Here is a 25,476-nt window from a genome sequence, read left to right on the forward strand (position 1 = left end):
GTCCAGTTTCAGTCTTTTACATGTGGATATCCAGTTCTCCCAACACCATTTATTGAATAGGGAGTCTTTCCGCCAAGGTATGTTCTTCTTTGGTTTATCAAAGATTAGGTGGTTGTAAGATGTTACTTTCATTTCCTGGTTTTCTACTCGATTCCAAGTGTCTATGTCTCAATTTTTGTGCCAGTACCATGCTGTCTTGACCACTATGGCTTTATAGTACAGCCTAAAATCTGGTATGGTGGTGCCCCAAGCTTTATTTTTATTACTAACAACTGCCTTAGCTATACGGGGATTTTTCTGGTGACATACAAAACGCAGAATCATTTTTTCCAAATCTTGAAAGTACGATGTTGGTGTTTTGATAGGAATGGCATTGAATAGTTACATTGCTTTGGGAAGTATAGACATCTTAACAATGTTGATTCTTCCCATCCATGAGCATTGTATGTTCTTCCATTTGTTAATATCCTCTGCTATTTCCTTTCTGAGGATTTCATAATTTTCTTTATAGAGGTCCTTCACCTCCTTCGTTAGGTATATTCCTAGGTATTTCATTTTCTTTGAAACTGTGGTGAAGGGAGTTGTGTCTTTAATTAGCTTCTCATCTTGACTGTTATTGGCGTATACAAAGGCTACTGACTTGTGGACATTGATTTCATATCCTGAAACATTACTGTATTTTTTGATGACTTCTAGGAGTCTTGTGGTTGAGTTTTTGGAATCTCTAAGTATAAGATCATGTTGTCACCAAAGAGGGAGAGTTTGACTTCCTTTGCTCCCATTTGGATCCCTTTTATTTCCTTGTCTTGCCTAATTGTATTGGCTAGAACTTCCAGCACTATGTTGAATAGTAAAGGTGACAGAAGACAACCTTGTCTGGTTCCAGTTCTAAGAGGAAAAGCTTTCAGTTTTATTCCATTCAGTAAAATATTAGCTGTGGGTTTGTCATAGGTAGCGTCAATCAGTTTTAGAAATGTGCCACCTATGCCTATACTCTTCAGTGTTCTAATTAGAAAAGGATGCTGGATTTTATCAAATGCTTTTTCTGCATCCATTGAGAGGATCATGTGATCTTTATTTTTGCCTCTGTTAATACGGTGGATAACGTTTATGGACTTGCATATGTTAAACCAGCCTTGCATCCCTGGAATGAACCTTACTTGATCATGATGTGTGACTTTTTTGATGATAAGCTATAATCTATTGGCTATGATTTGATTAAGAATTTTTGCATCTATATTCATGAGTGAAATTGGTCTGAAATTCTTCTTTTTAGTTGGATCTTTTACTGGTTTTGCTGTCAGGATGATGTTTGCTTTGTAGACCATATTGGGGGAAGATTTCTTCCTCCTCAATTTTTTGGAATAATTTCTACAGTACAAGAATAAGCTCTTCCTTGAAGGTTTGATAGAATTCAGGTATGAGGCCATCTGGACGAGCGCATTTTTTTCTTGGAAGATTTTTTATTGTTTCTTTAATCTCAGTGCTTGAAATTGTCCTGTTCAGGAGCTCTATTTCTTCCTGGCTAAGTCTAGGGAGAGGATGTGATTCCAAATATTGATCCATTTCCTTCACATTGTCAAATTTCTGGGCATAGAGTTTCTGGTAGTATTCAGAGATGATCTCTTGTATCTCTGTGGGATTAGTTGTTATTTCCCCTTTATCATTACTGATTGAGGTTACTAGAGATTATAATTTTCTATTTCTAGTTAGTCTGGCCAATGGTTTATCTATTTTATTTATTTTTTCAAAAAAACCAACTCCTTATTTCATTAATTTTCTGAATGATTCTTTTATTTTCAATTTCATTGATCTCCGATTTGATTTTGGATATTTCTTTTCTTCTACTGGATTTAGGCTTAGATTGCTCTTCTTTTTCCAATTCTGTAAGGTGGCTTGTGCGTTTGTTGATGTGTTCTTTTTCTGTTTTTCAAATGTAAGCATCTTTAAGTTCCCTAATTGACTGCTTCAGTTCCTTCAGCTCCACTATATCCTTTCTATATTCTTCATATCATTCATCTCTTATTTGGTTCTGTTTTTGGATTTCCTTTAGGTTATTTTCCACTTTATTAGCCGTTTCCTCTATTGTTTCCACCATTTCCTTCATTGTTTTCAGCATGTGTATTCTAAATTCCCTTTCTGTCATTCCTAACATTTCTTTATAGGTGGAATCCTCTGCAGTAGCTACCTCATGGTCCCTTGGAGGGGTTGCTCTGGACTGCTTCTTCTTGTTGCCAGGAGTTTTCTGCTGATTCTTCCTCATGAGTGATTTCTTTTATCTGTTTCCTTGCCCTAATTTTCATTTCACTTTCTCTTGTTCTTTAAGTTCCCATGCCTGTGGACTAAGGTTTCAATGAGTCCTTTTGGTACAGGACCAGAAGGATGAGAAGGCTGAAGAGCAAGAAGGGATAAAAGAAAGAAAGAAAAGAAAAGAAAAGAAAATAGAGAAAGGAGAGGGGGGTGGGTAAAAGGGAATATTGACAAAAAGAGGAGAGGCACAGAAAGAGGGAGACAGAGCAATATAGGTGTATAGTAGGGTACTTTGACACAACCTAAAAAAACCCCCAACCTCTGGGGGTGCCCAGTTGGGTGATTCCCTTGAGTTCAGCAGCTCTTTGCTAACCCGATCGGACCCAGTACCCCACCTCCACCAAGTAGAGACGAAAGACAAAAGTGCTATAAATCAAACCAAAACAAGCAAACAGAAAACTTTATGGGATAAAATTGGGTGAAAAATCAAATAATAGAGGTAGAAACACTAGCAATAATGAAGTTCTAATTATTGAAAAAGGCAGCAATGGGAAATTGTATTTAAACTAGAAAAATGGAGAAAGAAAGGAATGGAAAAAAAGAAAGAAAAAATCTGTACAGAAAAGATTGAAATTAAAGAACAAAACAACAATGACAAAATAAACAAAAAACAAACTAACTAACAACAACAAAAAAACAACCAAAAACAAAGCAGTATATATATCTTGTTGGATACTGTCTGGGCAACAGGTGGTCTTCTGGGGTATAAGATGTTAATCACAATGCTGATTCAACTGGAGGCCTCTGCTGATTTCTCAAACCCCACAGGGTGGAGACCCTCAATCTCTCTTTAGCCCTCTTAAAAAGCACTTTAAACTTCTAAACGTGGCTAAGCAGAAGCTTTCCCAGGAAAGTGCTTGTTGCTGGGCGCACTGCTGAAGTGGCTACCCACTTACCGAGTGTGCCAAAACTGGTCTCACTCTGCCCCTTAGTGTTAAGGCTGTAAGGCGGCTCAGTCCCCGCTTTTAGGCTGTTCAGTCACTAGCTTTCCACTTTATTAGCCATTTCCTCTATTGTTTCCATCATTTCCTTCATTGTTTTCATCATATGTATTCTAAATTCCCTTTCTGTCATTCCTAACATTTCTTTATAGGTGGAATCCTCTTACTAGCTCCAGCCTGATCCTTGCTCTGTGACCCTGAGGGTGGAGCTTGCCGGGGCAGTTCTCTCACAATGGCTCCCTGCAGCCCAGAGCCGAACACTATTAGCTCTGTCTGGCTCAGTGGCTCAGTCTGGGGCCTTAGACAACACCCAAAGTTCTCCGCACTCCTGCTCAAGTGCTACCCAAGGCAATTCAACTGAGTGCCAAGTCCAAAAACACCAAAACAGTTCACAGGTAAGGCCTTTCCAGTTTGCAGTCTCGCTGTTGCTGTACTTTCAGCTGCCCGTGGGATTAGACAGATCGAATACACACAACCACTTGCCAGTTTTCCACTGTTTTTGTCCTCCTCTTGGGGTCCAGAAGTCTCTTGCTGACTCCCTGTATCCTCAAAGGGATGATTATAGGCAGATCCCACCAGCCAGAGACTCAACGGTGCCCAGTTTCAGGGTAGCTGTTACTCAGCTGCCATCTTGCTCTCACTCCAGCTTTCCCTTATTTTCAATAGCTGAAAATATATCTCTAATTAAAAACAGCAGCAATAAAATAGCCAGGCGTTGTGGCAGGCGCCTGTAGTCCCAGCTGCTTGGGAGGCTGAGGCAAGAGAATCGCGTAAGCCCAAGAGTTAGAGGTTGCTGTGAGCTGTGTGATGCCACGGCACTCTACCTGAGGACGGTATGTGAGACTCTGTCTCTACAAAAAAAAAAAAAAAAACAGCAGCAACATATTTGTGGAATAATTATAAAGTTACAATAATGATTCCACGAAAAGAGAAGGGGAAACTGGTAGCGCAGTCTTCTGAGGTCCTCACATTACACTTAACATTATATAATATTGTTTTAAGGTAGACTACAGCTAATTAAAAATGTATAAACTAGCCCTAGATAAACAACCTAAATCTCACACTGACCTCTCCCTGCTGCGTGTGGAGAGAGTGAAACCCTCATTCAAGTGGAAAGTGTCCAGAAGATTTAGGAGGTAGCTTTCAGCTAGCAGAAAATTATCCAGTAGCCCAGCAGAGAAAAGCAAGAAGGGCCCCACACTGAGTATCAAATGGAAGGACATGAATCAATACCAACACAAGGTAAACTCTCTTCTTTTTCCACAATACTAAGGTAAAGACTAAAAGCTGTCACAGCTACAAAGGAGAATAAAGAAGAGATATTCAGAAATGCTGAGGATCCTGATGTGCTGATTAGGAAAGGGGGAAATAGAACCCTCTTGCTGTGCCACCTTGGAAATGTGACATAATTCAGCAATCTTGCTTTCTTTAAAAGGTACCTTACCAGGTTAAGAACAGCAAGAGCTACTTCAATTCTTCCCAGACTTGACTAAGCATCATATTTAGATCTGTGTAAGTTGGGGTTGGTTGCAAGAAACAACTTCCTAAAGGCCATAAATAACCACCTATGTCAGGGCCAAATCCGTGACTTCAGGGACAAAGGAGTGAATTATTGACTCCAAATGGACCATGCTTAATACATTTGTATATGGGAAGATTCACTCAAAAGCCTCTTAACCCTGAAAATCAATTCTCCCCTTCTTAATAACTGACTCATGTGGAGACAGTGAAGTTTATAGCACTGCATACCCAATACACCAAAAGGGGAAACTCTTTCATCTTCAGAACAGTCATTAAATCAGGGAAATATTTTCAGTTCGGTGTCCATGCCAGCCCCTCAAGGTTTATGTTTATACATAAACCACCAAGATAAATATTTGTGAGGATTCTGTCATTCTAAGATAGAAATTTTGTTCCTCTAATACCCTTCTCAAAAGCAACTTTCTTTCCAACACTCTCTGACACCTCCCCACCCCATGTCTACTCTTGGTCTCCCATGATTTCTACCATATTCTCCTAATTTTAAAACAGTAACAGACAATTTCAGATTGTTTTCCTGGAATTATTTCTGATTTAGAATTTGTTTTCTACCTTGGATCCCTACATAAAGGAGGACAAAACTTGTGTTCTCTTTTTGCTTGTCATTCTATGCTCTAGAATGTCAAATGTGTTGTTAAGAGGAAGTTGAACTAAAGATTCAGGGAGAGCCCATGGCAAAACACTGCAGTGGGGAAAATATAGCTTTAGTATAATCCTACAATATTTACCTGGGAGCTTTACACATGCAGGGAATTTCTATATCATGCTTCACTGTTGAGACTTAGAGACTTGGATATGAGTTCAAGTCCATTCTCTGCTTTCTTGTAATCTGATGACTTGGGACAGACTGTATATGCTGCGAGGCTTCAGCTTACTATGCTATAAATAGAGACGATGTCTTTCTCAGGGCTGATATATTTAAGTAAGTTACTAGGAATTGCCCATCACAGCTCCTTGTATATAGTGCTACAATTATTGTTCCTCAGATAATGCTAACTTTTTTTCTTTGACTTCTAGACCTTATCTTTGTTTCTTATATTTGTCTAAGTATGTTATAAACAATTCAGACAAACTATGTGTAACCCATTATTTTAAAGAAGTATTCAACTCAGATATTACCAAGTAATTAATACATGTAATCTTAAGGTAGATGATCCAAATATTTATAAATTTTTATTATATTATATTAAAACCACAAGTTAAGTTTTACCTCTGTATTTTACAAATAGAGAATCTTAGAGAGCCTAAATCATCTCAGAATATTGTCAGAATTTTCACAAATGAAGAATGAAGATGACTTAAGATATGGAATCCAGTCTGTCTGATTCGGTGGAATGTGCACTGCCTCTGTGCTATACAGTCTCTAAGTGGCTATGTTCTATAAGCATTTGTTAAAGTTAAAATATGGACAATGCAAAGTTATGGACTTTTAAGCATATTTATTGCTAAGGTTATTACAACTCTTTTGTTTAAATGTACTCCAAGGATCCACAGAATTTGGGTGCCATTATGCCGGTGACATTGCTTCACATCTTGTTCTACGTCATGAGTATTTTCATGGATATTGACCATGGTCTGCTGCTTCTTTGCCTGATTTATTTTTTTCTTCCAGAATATTAGGGAGTACATGCATTTTGTTTCCACACTTTGTTTTTGTACAGACTGAGTCAAAGTTAGACACATACATGTGCTATTCACCCCGACAGTCTGTGGCTGATTTCAGTGTTTGACCCTGACATTTATGATTGGCTTCTGTCTTCTGAACTGTCATCTAAATAGTTAATTCCTATTAAAAATATTTACCTTTAGTCTGGGACTATTAAAAAATATGTAAGAATTCCTGTATTTCTTGTATTTTGTCATCCAGACCTGTGGGTATAGGAAGCAAAATGCCTAAATTAAAATACGACCTTCAATTTTTTTATTGTGATTTTGGGGCAGTTAGCTTTGGTTCTCTTTTTATGAATCCATAATAATACCTACCTCGAAGATATTTTTGTGAAAATTTAAAAAATAATAAGATATGTAAAAGTGCTAAAAATGGTTTCTGGCAGTTTGTAAACACAATAGTTTCCTTCCTTTGGTCAATTTCTATTAAATTCATAAATATATAAAACCCCAGATAATACCCAGTGAAAGGACATTGTAAAGTACTATTGTTCTTATCAATTTCTTTGCAACCTGTGTCCTTCGCCCTCTTCCCTATTCACATATAGACAGCCACGTTATTGGGGCGATTTGGAACAGCATGTTTTCTACAATTTGAGCTTATAAATATCTTTTAAATGCAACAGAAATCTCTTTGTTAAACAGATCCAAGCCCTCCTCTGCTGTCCACATCATTCACTCCCTTCAAAGCAGCCTCTATAGCCACATGGGAGGGGGAGTATAAATGGCCTCTCTGTTTACTAACCACAAATCTGCTGACACAAGAAGGTAATTTGAAAATAATGAACATTCCTTCCAGGTACATGCTGAGTCTACTGTAAATTCTTCCCTTTAAGTTTACTCATCTATCAAATAGAACAGGAGGGTTTCACCTTATCCTCTGGAAATTGCTGCCAAGTGGATATATTGATTTAGTTGGTCATTTAATGGGCTGGGTGTCTATTATATTTTACCACATTGGTAAATGGGGTTTATTTAATCCCATTCTCAGTTTAAAAGGTTTCAGCATTGATAAAATCTGCAAAGACAGATGTGAAATAAATTGTACTCTTTTAATGGAATTACTACAGAGAATAAAATGCCAAGGAAAGATGCTCACCCCGAAGCGTAAATCACCTAAGGAATTCTCTATTTCCAATATATTTTGAGAGAAGTACTGTTGACAAGTTGAATTATTTAACCCTTATAAATACAACTTCTTTTTAATAAAAATTTATTTTGCTCAAGTTTTTTGCTTGCAAGTAAAGAAAAGGGAAAGAATGGAAACGTATACCACCCATTTGATTGACTGAATTTGCAAATTGGGATCATGCAGCAAGATCAAATTAACTTTATACCTATGACTCACCCTTCCTCCCTCCAGAGTAAGCAAGCTGTGAATCTTATGTTTAAAAAATAAAACATTTAATTTGGCCCTTTTTCCTTCCTTTATGTCTGATGATCATCAATGTACTCTGTATATTTCTGCAGTGTTAAATGATGTTTAATATCTAATTATTTCATTTATGTATTTTCATCCTGTCTTTTATTTTGTAAGCTTCCTAGGAATGATTAAATTCTGTTATTTCAGACTTTACAAGGATGGATCCAAAATAATGGTTATTAAGAATAGACGAACCATATTTGTGTCCTCAAAAGACTAATTCATGCTCATAGTGATCTCAGAGAAAAAAATGCAGAAGTCTAGAAGAAAAAATTAAAAGAGTAAAGAAAATATAAAAATCAGTCAGTATGAGTATTAATTCAGTAATTGAGATTATGCTGTGTATACAATATCATTTTTCTCATTGAGTTGGAATTTTGTCAAAGCATCTCTTCTAGTCATCACAATTCTTTTAAAACATCGTTTTTATGGTTGTATAATAGTTCATTTAATAGATGTATCATCATAGCTTTGGATATCTACTTTCACTTATAAATTTTAACTCTAGTATATAATGCCTTAAGAGATAATCTAAATTTGAGATTTCCCTTTAAGATATCACTCAATCAGCATGTGTAGATTGTTTACACATACTGCCAAATTGCTATCAAAAAATATTGTGAAAGGCACAAAAACTTTTCTAATGTTTTTAAATCTAAAATATGCTGTTAACTAAACCTAACTTGCTTGTATAAAACCTGACTTATCATTAATTATTTAGTGTCTAAAACTGACCTAAACCAACATGGTGCAAGGTTTCAAAGCCCTCTAGCCACAACCACTAGAAATACATCTGCAGATATACAAGTTGAGCTCATTACTCAGTGTAGTGAGGAAGAACACACACCATGAGGAACCATGTGATAGATCAATGAGAAGGCATTACCAAGAACCTATCATAGCATTTGGGCTTTTCTTGTGTGATTTGGAAAAGGTATAAGGAGATGGAGTTTCCCTAGATAGGATGCTGTCAGAAACAGGGGCTAGTCTATAATTAAATTCATTACTAAATCTACAGGAAAACTATAACTCTCAGTCTAGAGTAAGAATAGAAAATGAACAATAAATAGTTGGTTAAGAAATAGCAGTCACTCGTTTTAACCTGAAGTGAATATTTTTGCTTGTGCTATCGCTTCTCGGCCTTTTGGCTAAGATCAAGTGTAGTATTTTTGCTTGTGCTTAGGCAAAATTATGAAGTAGACTTGTATTATCTTCATTTGGCAAGGTCTCAGAGTAGCCATGTCTGAAGCTGGCATTCTATAAGGCTGATCATGTCAGAAAATGAGAGAACAACATGGCCTAACTATAAATTCCAGGCCAGCTTCTGGATGTCAGAGGCTGCTTTTAGTTTACTTTCTCAGAGATTCATTATGCACTTTATTTCTTAGTTTTTGAAGTATCAATAGATTTTGCTACAGAAATAATAGGGTGCTTATCATAGGATTCTGACTCAGAGACTGCTGGAAGATATATAATATCTTGACTTTCTAACCTCTGAAAAAAATTAATACTAATATATACTTGTCTAGAGACTTTTAAAATAGAAAAATTTGGGTGTACACCATTTTACAATTGTATATGTAAATGACCTGTAAGGGCCATTTCATTGCATACTCATCAGCACCCAGTATCCTTATTTGTCGAAAGCTTCTTTATTGCATTAGTGGTTTGATGTGAACAACTCCTAACTGGAAGTTGTGAAGCTCTGATATTGGGATCAGATATATGTGAAGCCCTAATATTGAGATCAGATATTGTAAAAGTTATACTCCACAGTCCCTGCTGCCCCTAGATCTCATGTTCATGAGTTCTGTCTGGTGTCACCCTCTGTGGTAGCCTAACCTCCTTATGGTCTTGTCCTTCCACTCAGCTCCTCTCTAAGTTCTGCAATGTCTATTTTAGGGGAACTAGACTGATAAAGAAAAAGTGAAATCAAGAAGGAAAGAACCAACAGGTAGGACTCTAGCTGCCTCAGACAGCAGATGTTTTCCAAGAGAGGGGTAAATTTTCTGCTTTCTGTTTGCTAAAAATGTCCATGAACTGAAACCAGAAGCAGACAGTAAGGAAGAGATGAAATTTCTTCTTGTTCGTATCTCTGTCACCAAAATTACTTTGTATCAGAGCATGACAATACTATGAGATGAATCGAATATTTATATTGCTTGAAATATTAAAAAAAAAAACCTGTTAAAATAATCAAGGCATATATTATAATTTATTGAAATGAAATCAAGAAAGTAGTTTGTTATCTAGACTGTGCATCTGCCAGGTGTCAACAGAAAAGAACCCAAACTCTAAAATAATTTTAAAAGGTTCATTCTGAGCCAAATGTATGTTACCACAGCCTTGAGAGCCATATCTAAGAAGCCTTGAGTAAGTGGTCCTGCTGTGGTTGGATTATGGTTTAGTTTTGTATATTATTTGGAGAAAGGACTTACATATAAATTCATAAGTCAATACCTGGAAGGTGTATGTTAGTTTGGTTTGAAAAAGCAAGGCATCTCAAAGTGGGGGATTACAGCTTATAGGTGGGTTTAAAGAGTCTTTGGTTTGTAATTGGTTAAAGACATGAAGATTTGTCTAAAAACAGAATGTTTTAACTTAAGATGTCTGTTAATCAGAGACAAGCCACAACCTTTACAAAACTCAAACATCTGTTAAGTAAATTGATGGCTTGCAGGTATGGTTTAAGCTCTGTCTTGCATGGCCTTAGGGTTGTTCATGATTTAGTATCTTATTGTTTTAAAGAATAACTCCAAAAGAAGCAGTGCATTACTAGGTGTGCCTAACCTCCCTTCTCCTCAAGGCTGGCAACTCAGCTTAAGGTTTTCTGGGTACTGTTGGCCAAGAAGGGGCCCATTTGATTGGCTGGGGAGCTTAAGGTTTTATCTTAGTTCTCACAGTGGTCCACAAATTGTATGCTGCACTGAAATTTCTTGGAGCTTCTCAGGCATCACTCTCTTAGATTCAGTTCCAAAAGGTCTGTGGGTAGAGCCTGGGAGTCTTCAGTATATGGATTTTGCTGTGGGTAATCACAGTTTCCCTTTGAACCAAAGACGTGAATTAGCTCTCTGCTTCTCCCCTAGCTGTGAACACAGTTAACAAGAAAGCCTTGGTAAATTAATGAGTGTTAGGGGAGTTTTATTATTCATGAAACACTTTGGAATAGGTTCCAACAATGAAAGTGCAATATTTTGGATACATGTGTAAGAAAAGTAAGAGGACATTAACCTATAGTGAAGATGCACATTAAAAAGGAAAGAAGTCTTCTCTGAGCCCTTTAGTCATTTACATTTTACAAAATGTTGCAGATAAAGAAGAAAACTTAATCTATAATCAGAGAAACAAAGGTTACAGGTTTTGAGATTACAGATACTTGTTACTGTTGGGAATTGAGAGTCCTGGTTCCCCAACCCCAGTTGACCTGGTTTGATTACTTAAAAGAACTAGAAAGTTCAACCAAAGCACAGAACAAAATAGACAGCAAAAATGTGTGAAAGCCAAAAGTAAAACAGGAGCAGCACAGGCATGTGAATAGAAAGCAAGAGTAACCTCATACAGGCTTTAGTATAACAAAGAGAAATTTTATTTAAGAACAAAGAAAATGCTTAAGCACTTCCAAAGATCCCTCTCACCAGCGAGAAGAGAACAATGGAGACCCAAAGGTCTCCATTGGAGACCCAAAGAGTAGAAGTATAAATATGCTCTTTCTCTTTGTTTGAAATTGTAGTTCTTTCACTGGTCTCTCTGCACCTCCAGTCACACCTTTGTCATTTTCTATTGGTCCTTGATTACCTAGGTTGCCTCATACTCACATTCATTTCCCTTCTTCATGAGAATTGCTGAGTGCTGATCACAGGGTTCCTGTACTGTTTCTCTGGGCCCTCTAGACTTTCTTATTCATCAGGCCAGGCTTTCCTCTCAATCCACTGGAAGCCCATTTTTCTGTACTGTCTCAGTCATGTGATTCAGGCCTTATTATCACATTTCTTTAAAGCTCAAAATAATTTAGAGTTCCAGTGCCTTGGATTTTTGAATCACTTATTTTTTATAGGATATAGAAAAAACAAAGATCAAGAGATGATTCAGAATGATTAGCAGAGGGTATGTTGCACACTGAGGGTATCGGCAAGTTGAACAGTTTGCAAAAGAGGAAATTGAGTATGAACCCAGACAAGGTCCATCATTACATTCTTGAACTCAAGGTATGCCTGGAACATTTAGCAAACAGCTACTTCATTTGTTTACTCAAGTTTTTCCTACTATGATTAACATTTCTATATTATCACTGGGCTTTACTTAAATGAAATATCTAAGGCTCCTTTTTGCCTTTCCTAAACTAAATGTCAGTTAAATATTCCTTCTCAAAAATTCATACTGGTTTATAATCTTCATTAAAGTAGAAATTGCTCACTATGTCGGGCACTCATTATGATTATAATCATTACTGTTCTCTAGGAATCTGCGGAATCCAAGGCAATAAGTTACTGGCTAAATACTCAACTTCACTTTATATAAAAACTAAAGTAGGGCAGCGCCTGTGGCTTAGTGAGCAGGGCCCCGGCCCCATATACCGAGGGTGGCGGGTTCAAAACCAGCCCCGGCCAAACTGCAACAAAAAAATACCCGGGCATTGTGGTGGGCGCCTGTAGTCCCAGCTACTTGGGAGGCTGAGGAAGGAGAATCACCTAAGCCCAGGTGTTGGAGGTTGCTGTGAGCTGTGTGACGCCACGGCACTCTACTGAGGGCAATAAAGTGAAACTCTGTCTCTATAAAAAAAAAAAAAAAAAAAAAACTAAAGTAACATCCAAATGCAATTTAAATATATTTGTATTCAAGTGCTAATGTTTCACACAGCTGGCCTTCTCAGAACCAGGAAACCTATATGAGCCTATGTAGGAAACCGGCCATTGGTTTTCCATAGAAGAGAGAGGACATAGAAACATAGGGAAAGGGGACAAGTACATAAACCCACATGCTTCTTATGAAAATGACTGTCTAGCATGGAGCAGTTTTTTCACTTCCCTGTAGGAAGTACTCCCCCATTTTATACCTGTGAAAATACCTAGCTCAAAATACAAGGTGTTGAATTTTTTAAATATTTTGAGCCTTAAGACAAGGTGATTTTGGTGCATAAATCACCTAAATAGGGAGCTATAATCTAGGAACTGTGACCTTTATTTCTCTGAATATAGATTAGCTTTTTTACTTACCTTGTTTTGTAAAATGTTATAAATGACCAAAGGGTGCCAAGAAAGACTCTTTTCTTATTAACTGTTGATCTTCAGTATAGATAAAGGTCTTGTTCTTCTTTCCTCTCTGACACAAAGACTTCACGAGTGTCATGTTGTCTAAAGGGTTGTTAAATATACTCCTTTACATTTGAAAGAAATTGAAAATAAGCTGTAAAAAAATAAAACAATCTATATAGACAATAAACTTCACTTAAATTGTTACTGCTTATAAACCAGACTTGTATAGAAAGTATATCATTTGTTTCCTGTTCTATTGGACAGAGCTATTCTCAGCTTTTCACTTGAAAGAACTCATTTAAACTGAATTCTGATCTTTCCATTATTTCAGGTTGACATACCCAATTTGTGTGCTAATGGAATCATACTTAGATTAAGTCATAAACTGTTTTTTGTTCTTTGTTTTTTTAAAATTAATTTGATAGGTACAATTACAACTTTTAAGTTACCTTCAATTCTTAGCATAACAAACTGATGTTGATAATGAAGCCACAGTGATGTTTAGAAAATTAAAAAATATGTTCTGAGTTTTCTGCAGAAATTTTGCTTTTAAACATTATTTTCTTATTTCTCCAAAAACATTGAAATATCTGGAAATACTCCTATGTTATCATAACCAACAGCAGTTATTTTTTTCTTTTCATTAAGTTGAGCTTTTAGGTTTGTAAATTATTATCTTATTTTAAAAATACATTCCATCTTTATAGATAACTAGCAGAGAGAGAGAGAAAGAGGGAGTAGGGTGGGGGTCTTAGTGCCTTTTCAGGGCAAGACACAATTATAAGAGGGAGTTTTTACTTAACAAATGCAATCAGTGTAACCTGGTTTCTTGTACCCTCAAGGCATTCCGAAGAATTAAAAAAAAAAAGAAGAAGAAGAAGAAGAAAAGAAAAGAAAAATACAATGACAGACAAAGAATGAGGGGAAAGTTTTTTTTTAAGTTCTGGTCCTTTTATTGTTTTCTTTATGACACTAAACTAGGGCCTTTGAACTTCTTGGATTAGTTTCTCCATCTCAGAAATAGTCCCTAAGTTTGAGGGGACCCATGACTATATTGGTTGACTTATAAAAATACTAGCATTTTTTGGTCTCCCCAACGTCATCTCTTTCCCATCTGCCTGTGTCTATACCACAAGTGTCTCCCAAGTCACTTTGTAATCACAGCTTTGCCAGCACATTTGAAACTAGAACAAAATCAACTACCAGTGCCATTTCCTTTTTAACCCAACTCTCACTCTTTTTACCCAAGACTTGCTTCAACAGAAGGGAGCATAGATAACCAAGGAAGTAATGTCAGGTTGGAGGAAAGTTAGAGTGAAAAGAATCAAGACAAGGAGAGTCAAAGAATGAATGTTAGCAGCAGTAATTAGAGATCAGTGCCCAAACTAAACAGTGAGTGGTGTTACAGTCTCACCTCCTTTAGGAATATCTCATTAATTTGGATTTTTAATTGAATGTATCAATCCATGCAAGTTTTCAAATAACAATAATTTATTCATTTAAGAATATACAATTTTCTTTTAAATCTCTTGGGATAAAAAGTATTTCAAAAACACGTTATATTCATATTTATAATATAGTATGCCCAAACATTTAAAGTGAATTTTCTAATTATCTCCAATACAATATTGTGCAGCATTTGTTTTACAATGGTTATATGCCTCTCACCCTGCCAATTTTGTGCATGGATAACTTGACATGGGATCATTTGGAGGCAGAGAAGAAAACTTGATAATACCCTGCTCTAGGTGCAGAAGATGTGGTTTACCATTTCATTTCAGCCACCTGCTGCTGTGAGATGCTGGGTAAGACATTTAATTTCTTTAAACTACTTATCTGTGAATTAAAGGCTGAACTTTGCCAATTCTCTATTCTGCCTTCACACATACACAAAAAGAATAGAAAAATTAATACTTTAAAATAATCATCAATGAATATAAAAGCAAATTTATTTTTATAAATATTATAATTCAGAATGAGTCCATACATATTGCTAAAGCTGCACTTCATGTGAAAAGAAATGGGGTTATTTTATTTCCATTTTATAGCCTCAGAAAGATGAAATTTTCTAAAGTATAATATGCTGGTAGAAAGGTGTTGCATTAAAAAAAGTGTGAATGATCATATAAGTTTAAGAAATGCTGGTATAAAGAGAGTTTTAAACTTTCTTTATTGAAAGCCTTCTCAGAGCTTTTAATGCCCTAACATATGTTGTGAATGTGTAAGATAAGGAGATACATTTTCTTCAGCATATTCAATTTCAGAATCCCTGAGGGTCTACTTTTTCTGAGTACCACTGGAGAAGTTCTTAAAATATCACACAGCAAGCAATTGGCTAAACTTGGATGGTTAAAAACCCACAAAATCTTGAAGCCAAGTTTTCTTGTACCAAAAAGAAAAAAGGAGTTGTTTCTGCCATTACACAATGATGTGTACAGAAATATGACAATCATGTTTGCCCCAGCACCCCATTTGCACCCCAATGTCTCCCTTTCCCTCTTTCTCCCTTTGTTTGCCTGGATACTTGTGTAATACACACATACACACACACACACATATATACATACATATGCACACACACACACATACATATGCACACACACACACATACATACATCAATAAAACTCCGTTTGGTGGGGCAAACAGTGTTAGGTATTTTTCCCCTAATATTTCCCTTACTTACAGTTAACCTTAAGTGACTTCTGTTAATCTTGATGCCATTAAGGATACTAGAAAATTAATTATGTGAGTTAGAGTTGTATGTAAACTAAGCTAGGTAGTATTTGAGTAACTGGATGGATTTTTAATGAGTGAGTATGTGACATTTGCAACATCTGGCCCATCCTTAAGCACTGTCATTTTTCCTCCTAATAAAGAGATGTTTATTCTGAATCATGGCATCATCTTCTAGGTAAATAGAAAGTTTATTTGGGGGGAAAAAACTAATACTACTTTACTTGACTGGAGTAGGTACCTCTACGAAAATACTTTAGAAACTTTCTTGGTCTTCACGATAAGATAAAGTGTTTTGCACAATTCTAGTTCACATGATTTAAGTTTGACGTATTTGATGCATAAGTTATCCGTGAGGATTCATTAGCATAACTGTGGTCTCTTTTTGAAAATTTGTTTGGAGAGTGGCATCACCAAAGCAGTGAAATAGAGATCTCTGAATCTTTATTCCTCCATTAAAGCAATTATTAAGTTGGCATTAATTTTTTGAAGCTCTGAAATGTAATCAATGACTTACAACAATTAAGGAAGTCCTTAATGAAGAAAAAAAGGTAAATGAGACAATAGAGCTTGAAAAGTTCTTGTGTATACCTGGGAATTTCTAAGACTATACAGATGCCCAGATCTAAACAAATGGCCATTTGAACCTATGCAGAAAAGGATTGGTAAAAAATTAATGCCCCTTTATATTAAAAAAAGCATTTCATATTAGGAATAGGAGGGAAATCCCTCAGCACAAAAAACAAAAACATTTATTAAAGAAGCAAATGAACAAACCAAAAATGCAAGCTAGTACTATATGCAATACTAAATGGCAAAGCTTTCCCTCTGCTATTAGGAATAAGATAAGGATGCCAAAATAATAATATAATACTTAGGGATATAGTTAAACAAGGAGTGGATAAATAACTTACTGAAAACTACAAGTTACTGATGGAAAAAAAATTTCTACACAAGTGGAAAGAATTGATGGACTGAAAGACTTAAAATATATAAAAATGATACTAGTTCTCAAATTGGTTTATAGATTCAATGCACTCTCTATTACAATTCTAATGACTCTACAGCTTATTCTTGTATTCATATTGCAAAAGTTTCCCAATATCCAAAACCTTATTGAAAAAAAGTCAAAGTTGGGGAATTTACACTTCTCTACCAGTCTATAATAATCAAAACAATGGAGTACTGACATCAAAGAAATAGAATTGAGAGCCTATAAATAAACACGAACATTGGTCAATTGATTTTTGATAAGAATACCAAGACCATTCAATGAGAAAAGAGTAGTCTCCTTGACAAATAGTGTAGGGACAAATGGATAGTCACAGGCAAAAAAAGAAAAAAAAAGAATTAAAAAATAAATTGGATCCTTCTCTCACACCATACATTAAAAGCTTCACTCTAAATCAGTGGTTCTCAACTTGTGGTTCATGACCCACAGGAACTGTATCAAAGGGTCGCAACATTAGGAAGGTTGAGAACCACTGCTTTAGATAGTTCAAACCTACTTAATATATGAGCTAAAGCTATAATATTCTTAGAATAAAACAGAAAAGTAAAATTTTATAACATTGTATTTGAGAATGAGTTCGTAGAAATCACAAGGCACAAAAGGAGAAATATATATTGGCCTTCCACAATTTTCAGAAATTTTGCGCATCCACGAATGCTATCAATAAAGTAAAAAGACCTGAAGAATACGACAAAATATTGCAAAACAATTTATTTACTGAGAGAACAGTATCTAGACTACATACTTAAAAAAAAACTTACAACTTAGGGAAAAAATAGACAAATTATTCAAATAAGACATGGTCAAAGGACTTTAGTGGACATTTATAGAAAGAAAATATACAAGTGGCAAAAAATAAAGTACATGAAAAGATGCTCAATATCATTAATGAACAAAGAAACACAAATCCAAGCCTCAAGGAGACACCATTTTGCCCCTCTTTGAATGGCTGTAATTTAAAAACCAAATTAAAAATGGAAAGTATCAAGTGTTGACAAAGATGAGATGAAATTGAAAGCTTCATACATTGTTGACAGAAATGTCAAACGATCTAGTCACTGAGAAATAGTTTTGCAGTTTCTCAAAAAGTTAATTGCTATATGTAGTACACAGTATAGCTGTTTCCAGATAAATATTCAAAAGTATAGAAATGTATAGTTCAAACAAAAACTCACTCTTTAGTGTTCATAGCAACCCTATTCACAGTACCATTACTTACAATAGCCACTAAATGTTCAACAACTGATGGATAAACAAAATGTAGTACACACATACAGGGGAGTATTATTCAGCCATAAGAGTAAATGAAGGACTCACAATGTTAGAATATGGATAAACCTTGAATATACTTTGCTAAGCTAATGAAACAAGGCAGGAAAAACTACATGCTGTCTAATTTCAAGTATAAGATGCACCTGGAATGGATAAATATAGGGACACAGTAGGCAAGGGGAGTGGAGAGGAGAGCATGGGAATAACTGCTTCACATGAGTAGGGTTTCCTTTTGAGGTGATAAAAATATTCTGGAACAAGACAGCAGTGATGGTTGTTCTGGGGTTTTTTGTTTGTTTGTTTGTTTGTTTGTTTAATGAACCTAAATGGTGACTTTATAAAGAGAAATCTTTATATATCTCACAGACATTAATTGAATTGTCGGTTCTTTCTATGGAAGGTATTCATTTAAGTTTATCAAATGTATCAAAACAACATTTTGTTGTATTAAGTTGCTTCCTGCAAAGCCAAGGCTTTAAATATGACATAACAGACTTAAATGAAATATACTGTAGAGTGGAAATCCCAACTTAAAAAAAAGTTATGAAATTTTCTCCTACCCTGTTGATGTAGTAAGCAACAATATATGGTCTTGTGATGGACATTTTTATGCTCTTAGCCTAAACTTGACAAGTGAAAATGGAATTGAAAATGGAAACTCAATAGGCAATTTCAATCTCTCTTTTCAGGTTCAGCTCCTTCTTCCCGTTGATGGTTAACTCCTGCTAAACAGACATTTGGACTAATTTGTTTAGGTCAGGAAATAATACCCTCTTTGATCTTTCTGTCTGTGGTTTTAGGCTTTGAGTGTAACCCTCTTATTTCTCACATGACAACATTTTCTAGGTGTGTGATGACCATTACGAAATCCTGCTCTAGTATTTTCTGTCACAGATTCAGTGTCTTAAGGTGCAGTAAAGACCTGGGAATAACATTTACTAGATCTGTACTGGCTCTCACCTCTAGATACCTGCATTTCAAATGTCATCTATAAAGTGCAGAAGTATCAATATCAGTGAGTATGTCTATTCCTGGGAATTGTCCGAAAAAGTTCTACTTCAGTAAGTTGAAGAGAGGCTTACACAGTGTAATCTTTAAAAGAGTCTGAGTACCACTGAGCTAGCCATTACATGATTCTCAGAATTCCCAGAACAAGTTCTCTGTCCTTTAGGCCAACCTACTTGCTATTCCTTGAGCTTGATTTCCTCACATCCACCATCTGGCTTTTTAAAAGGAAACAGCTTTTATTTAGAAATACCTGTATATATTTATCCACTGCTCATAGGCATTACTCACTAAAATTTAACTCTTTCCAGACTGTCTCTGAACCTTGTATGGTCAGTCTAATTCTTTTCCAATTTCTCAGCACTTCTGAAAACAACTTAAACTTTGCATTTTGTAAAGTTGTCGTACAATGACCTAGTTACAAGTTACATTTTCCACATAATAGATCAAACTTTTTTTTGTCTCTTAATTTAATTTATTTGACCAAAAGAGTGCATATACAGTAGACACAGATATGCATATTTGTATTTCATAGAGAAAAATAGGAGAAAATACCTCAAAAACATGAGAAGTAAACTATGTCTGGGTACAGAAATTACAGGTGGGCTTGATGCCTGTAGCACAGTGGTTATGGTGCCAGCCACATACACCGAGGCCGGCTGGGCCAACTAAAGCAACAATGACAACTGTGACAACAACAACAAAAATAGCCGGTCGTGTGATGGGCTTCTGTAGTCCCAGCTACGTGGGAGGCTGAAGCAAGAGAATCATTTAAGCCCAATAGTTTGAGGTTGCTATGAGCTGTGACGTCACAACACTCTACCCAGAGAGATATAATGAGACTTTGTCAAAAAAATAAAATAAATAAATAACAAATTACAGGTGATTATTTTTTTCCTTCTGGATGCCTTTCCTTCTTTTTTTTTATTTTAATAGGTTGAGGTGATACAAGTTGAATGTAGTTACGTGTGTATGTGTGTGTGTAGTGGTGAAGCCTGTGCTTTCATGTATTTCTTAAAGGCAATTACTACCTCAGTGACTTCCATTTACTAATGACATTAGATAACGTAATGTAGCACAGTGCTTGAATCAAAGGACGTTCTCCCTAAATATTCATACCTCTCTCACATCTCAATCCTCCCTCATTTCTACCACAATAAATTAACTTTTAAATTCAGGAGTGATATTCATTGTTTTCTTAAGGCTGTTACATTGCACCAATATTTTTGTAAATGCTAGTAAAATCGTCTCTTTCTCTCCAATATGGCTCATTTGAATGTGTTTATAATGGTCCTTGTTACTCTTAGTACTCCATGCAGGCCTGTTTATTTCATTATCTTCATTATCATGGATTTTAAGGATATATTTTACTAGTTCAATCCACAGAAATGTTTAAATATATGCTAGTAAACATAAAATAGTCAACTATTTTTAATTGCACACAGACTTTGTAGACACACTGTATTAACCACTGAAGTGGTTCTATGTGTTGTGAGATATGAATTATTAATATTTCTTATCTTGTTACTTTCTTTTTATGTTCTTCATGATATCACTCCATGAGGTTATTTACTTGTTTATTTTTAGGACTCTTTCCCCTGTACCCTTCAACACAAAGGAAAAGCAAGTTTCTCAGCAGGATTCGGGGTACTTTGTTTACTGCTAAGTCTCTATTAATAAAGCAATAGCTAACAAATTTTAGAAGGTTGTATTATTACTTGGTGAATGAATGAATAACTGCTTGGAAATGATCAATGATCAAAGAATGAGACACATCTGAGAACAGGTGAAAATAATTTTCTCTTTTCAGTTCAAAATATGTAGTTTAATCATCTCTAAAGTAATCTAGAAAATTCCTGAAGAATAAAGATTGGGAAGGTGATTAATACACCAAATCAAAGAATATTATACTTAGAAAAAAGCTTGCTTGGAGTTTAAAGGTAAATTTAATAAGAATGTCTTTCAATGGCTTTACAACGCTCATTTATTCAAAGATGTACTAACAGGTGGAAAATGTGAAAAGATGCAAAACAAGTACCATCTAATTATAAATTGTTCATTAAAGCCATATCTGGGAGGATTGCTACTCAGTGACACTTTCCTTAAAGTCAGCTTCTTTCAATTTGCTTACGTGAAGAAGTAAGAATTACATTTTAAACATGTATTCTTTATTTTATTCTATTGATTCAAATTAGCACAAAGGAAGCTCCTCTCATAGCTATAGTTTCCAGGTAATTTGGTCCCTGTTCAGATCGTACAGACAATTACCTTTCTAACTGTTACACATGAACACATCAACCACTATCTCCCTGTCTTTAAAAATAGTTTATTAAAATTAATGGAAAAGATATAATATAAATGCCATACATCTCGATTGTAACAAGGTAAGGATAAAATCCTCTGACTTTCTCCCTCTTCCTCTGTGTGTACATATGTTGTACTTGTTTAGTTTGCAATATTGCCTCCTAGCACCTGTGGCTCTAAGGAGTAGGGTGCCAGCCCCATATGCCAGAGGTGGCAGGTTCAAATTCAGCCCCAGCCAAAAACTGCAAAAAAAAAAATTAGAATCCAGTGCTTGCCAGTTAAAACACAACTAGGGGTAGGGATAGAAATGAACTATTTAGGAACCAATTGTGCAAGTCAACTCTAATTTTCTACTTCTTTCTAGACTACAAAGAATACTTAGATAATGGCTTGATCACACCATTAGCACAAATGAAAGAAAACACCGAGAATGTATGCAGCCACATTTTGGTTGCACTAATAGTGGGGAAATGAATAACAGAGTAAGTGAACAAAATATAATCATGGCCTTCTGGTGGCCATATTGTACTTGAAACAGACAATTGAGAGCAGGAACTTATAAAATATAAGGTTGCAGGTCAAGAGATAAAAGTTTCATAGGTTCCCATAAAATGTCATCAACACTGGGACAATTCCCTGAGTGAAATAATATTAATATTAGCATTAATATTAATGTTTTATCCGGACCAATAGAAACAGAAATCCACTTATATGCTTGTTGGGACTATTAACTTTCCCATTAAAAAAAAGGGAAACCATGTAATGGTAGGGTGAGACTACTGACTAACAATAAAAAATAATAGATTTGTTACACAATTGTATTTGTGACAATTTTTGCAAATATTATTTTCTGATTTTTATTTATATGGGCTCATTTTTCTAATATAAATTGATATATATATGCAGAGTGTCCTATCAAAACTTATCTTTTTTTTTTTTTTTTTTTTTTTTTTCACATGTCCTGGGACTTGCAAATGAAACTTGCAATTACTTCTGGCCTAGGCGGTGTGTGCAAAGCACAACCAAGTCTACAGATTTTATTCCAGTGAGTTACTGGGGAAAAAATGGCCTGAGTACTCAGTAAATCCAATTCTAGCACCTAAACTCTATTCAGATGGCAGAGATACTCACTTATTTTATAACATACACAAATAAAAAAATACCCCTGAAAAATAAATTAGTATTATATGAGAGAGAATTCTACTTAAGATTGAAGAAGGCATCATATAACTTAATAGATATTACTCTTATTTCTTTTACAGTATAACTCACATACAATTTTACCACTGAAAATCACATTTGAATTTTATACCCAACTTAAAAAATACATAGAGCAGTTTCTGCCTGATCTGTATAACGTGTTAGTACCTAGAAGTCCTGATAAATGGTACTAGGGAGTGTTATGACACCTAGCAATTCCATGTTGGGAGGATAAGTGAAGATATTCAAATTGCCAGAGGTACAGCATTAAATCTCAACTTCCAGGTTTCTTTCTGATATGCATTCGTGTTCCCAAGTTGTTACGTTTAACCTGTACGGAACTAGAAGGGTCTCTAGAGTACACAGTTAAAGAGTAAGGGATACAAGGGACTTGGCCTATTAGAATATCGACTTGGTCACTACAAGGTTGGATACCTTTGATAAAATATAAATTGTATATTTTCCCTGTTTAGAATCCCCAAACTCCTAATCTTTTGTTAGCTGTATCTTTTTGAGTGAATATTTGACATATATTATCCCTTTTCCAACTTGTATAGGCTTAGCTGAACATCATGTGAGCTATATCTGTATCCTGGCACACATGTATTGTTGAATGTATAGTTATTGCACCTGTATTTCCTTAAAAAGATTTAAGACTCTTTAGGAAAAGATCTCTTTCTTTCTCGTGGTATGTTGAGAAAGACAGTGAATTTTAGACATAGCGTACTTAATTAAAGCAAAACATTTTGGAAGTGTTAGAAAAGATTTCCAAATACAGAATGCAACCAACATTTTATGGCATAATTAAGAATTGACTAACTTAATTTTAAATATCTGGTATATAATGTTATTATAGAGATTATAGGTAGAATTTCCCTTAATTTTAATTTAGAAAACATAGAGTTATGTCTTAGTCCTTTGGTAATTCAATTTGTATTTCACATCCTCCATTTTTTCTCAACTATAATATGGATCTAAATATGCCCGTGTGCATATTTAGACCAGCCTGAGCCAGAGCAAGACCTTGTCTCTAAAAAAATAGCCAGGCATTGTGGTGGGCACCTGTAGTCTCAGCTACTTGGGAGGCTGAGGCAAAAGAATTGCTTGAACCTACGAGTTTGAGGTTGCTGTGAGCTATGACACTACAGGCTCTCTACCCAGGGCAACAAAGTGAAACTCTATCACAAAAAAATTAATTAAGTAATTTAAATTAAATTAAATTAAATTAAAATAAAATTTTTTGAAATAAAATCTCACACTGAAATAACATTAACAATAATAATAATGGAACACCTAAAGAAATAAACCCTCATGATTTATTCCCAAAATCATACTCACAAAATAAACCCCCAGAAACTATTCCCAAAATCATACTCACAAAATATGAAGATGCAGAAATTCTCAGAGGCCCTGTGCAGTTGCTCATGCCTGAAATCTTAGAACCCTGGGAGGCTGAGGTAGATGGATTGCCCGAGCTCATGGGTTCGAGACCAGCCTGAGCCAGAGCGAGACTCCAACTCTAAAAAAGAGCCAGGTGTTGTGGCGGGTGCCTATAGTCCCAGCTACTCTGGAGGCTGGGGCAAAAGAATCACTTGAGCCCAAGAGTTTGAGGTTGTTGTGAGCTATGATGCCACAGCACTCAACTGAGGGTGACAAGTTGAGACTCTGTCAAACACAAAAAAAAGAAAAGAAAAGAAAAAGAACAAAGGAAAAGAAATTCTCAGACACACTTGTAAAATAGATGTGTATTTCTTAATAGTTGTATTATAAAATATTTTAAAGAAATATTTTAAAATTTTAAATTTCTTAATAGTTGTATTATAAAATATTTTAAAGAAATATTTTAAAATTTTAAATTTCTTAATAGTTGTATTATAAAATATTTTAAAGAAATATTTTAAAATTTTAAATAGTATTTTGAAATAGCACAACCATAGAAGATTTAGATTATCTAAATTTGGTTTATAAAGCAGTGGCATAGTTTGAGAAGATTAACTCCAAATTTGAAAAAATGTTCTATAAGAAAAATGCTAATAAATAGTATCGACATGCCACAAAGAAATTTTTCATGAAAAGTCAATTGATGCAGGTGCAAACTTTATTGTTTTATATTAAGAAATTGACACAGCCAAACCACCCTTCAGCAACCACTACCCTAATCAGTCAATAGCCAACAACACTGAGGTAAGACTCTTCGCCAGCAAAAAAGATTAGAACTCACTAAAAGCTCAGAGGATTATTAATATGTTTTACTAATAAATTATTCTTTGATTACATTTTGAGACATACACATATGCTATTGCGCACTAAATAAACTGCAGCATAGTGTAAATATAACTTTTATTGCATTGGGAAACAAAGTTTATATGACTTGCTTTATTGCTATCTGTCACTTATTGAGGTGTCTGGAACTGAGCTACCAATATCTCCAAAGTATGCCTGTATTCTAAATCATTTGTTGTAATTTCATCAATGTTCATAGCATCTTCACCCAAAGTAGATTTAATTTCAGGAAACCACTTTCTTTGCTTATCCACAGGAAGCAACTCCTCATTCAGTCAAGTTTTATAATTAGATTGCAGCAATTCCGTCACATCTTCCCATCTTCTAATTCTAATTCTCTTCCTATTTCCACCATATCTACAGTTATTTGTCAGTGGAAGTCTTGGACCCTTAAAGTCATCCATGAGAATTAGAATTACTTTCTTCTAACCTTCTGTTAATAATATTTTGACCTCCTCCCCTAAATTACAGTGTTCTTAATGGTATTTAAAATGGTGAATCCTTTCCAGAAAGTTGTCAATTTATTTTGCCTA

General features: G+C 35.2%; 1 pseudogene; it reads left to right on the top strand.

Annotated features, from left to right (window-relative positions):
• Positions 1-9,009: 9,009 nt before the first annotated feature.
• On the top strand, positions 9,010-9,189 carry LOC128585006 (uncharacterized; annotated as a pseudogene).
• The last annotated feature ends 16,287 nt before the right edge of the window (positions 9,190-25,476 follow it).

The sequence above is a fragment of the Nycticebus coucang genome, chromosome 4 (genome assembly GCF_027406575.1).
Source record: "Nycticebus coucang isolate mNycCou1 chromosome 4, mNycCou1.pri, whole genome shotgun sequence".
Taxonomy (NCBI): Eukaryota; Metazoa; Chordata; class Mammalia; order Primates; family Lorisidae; genus Nycticebus; species Nycticebus coucang.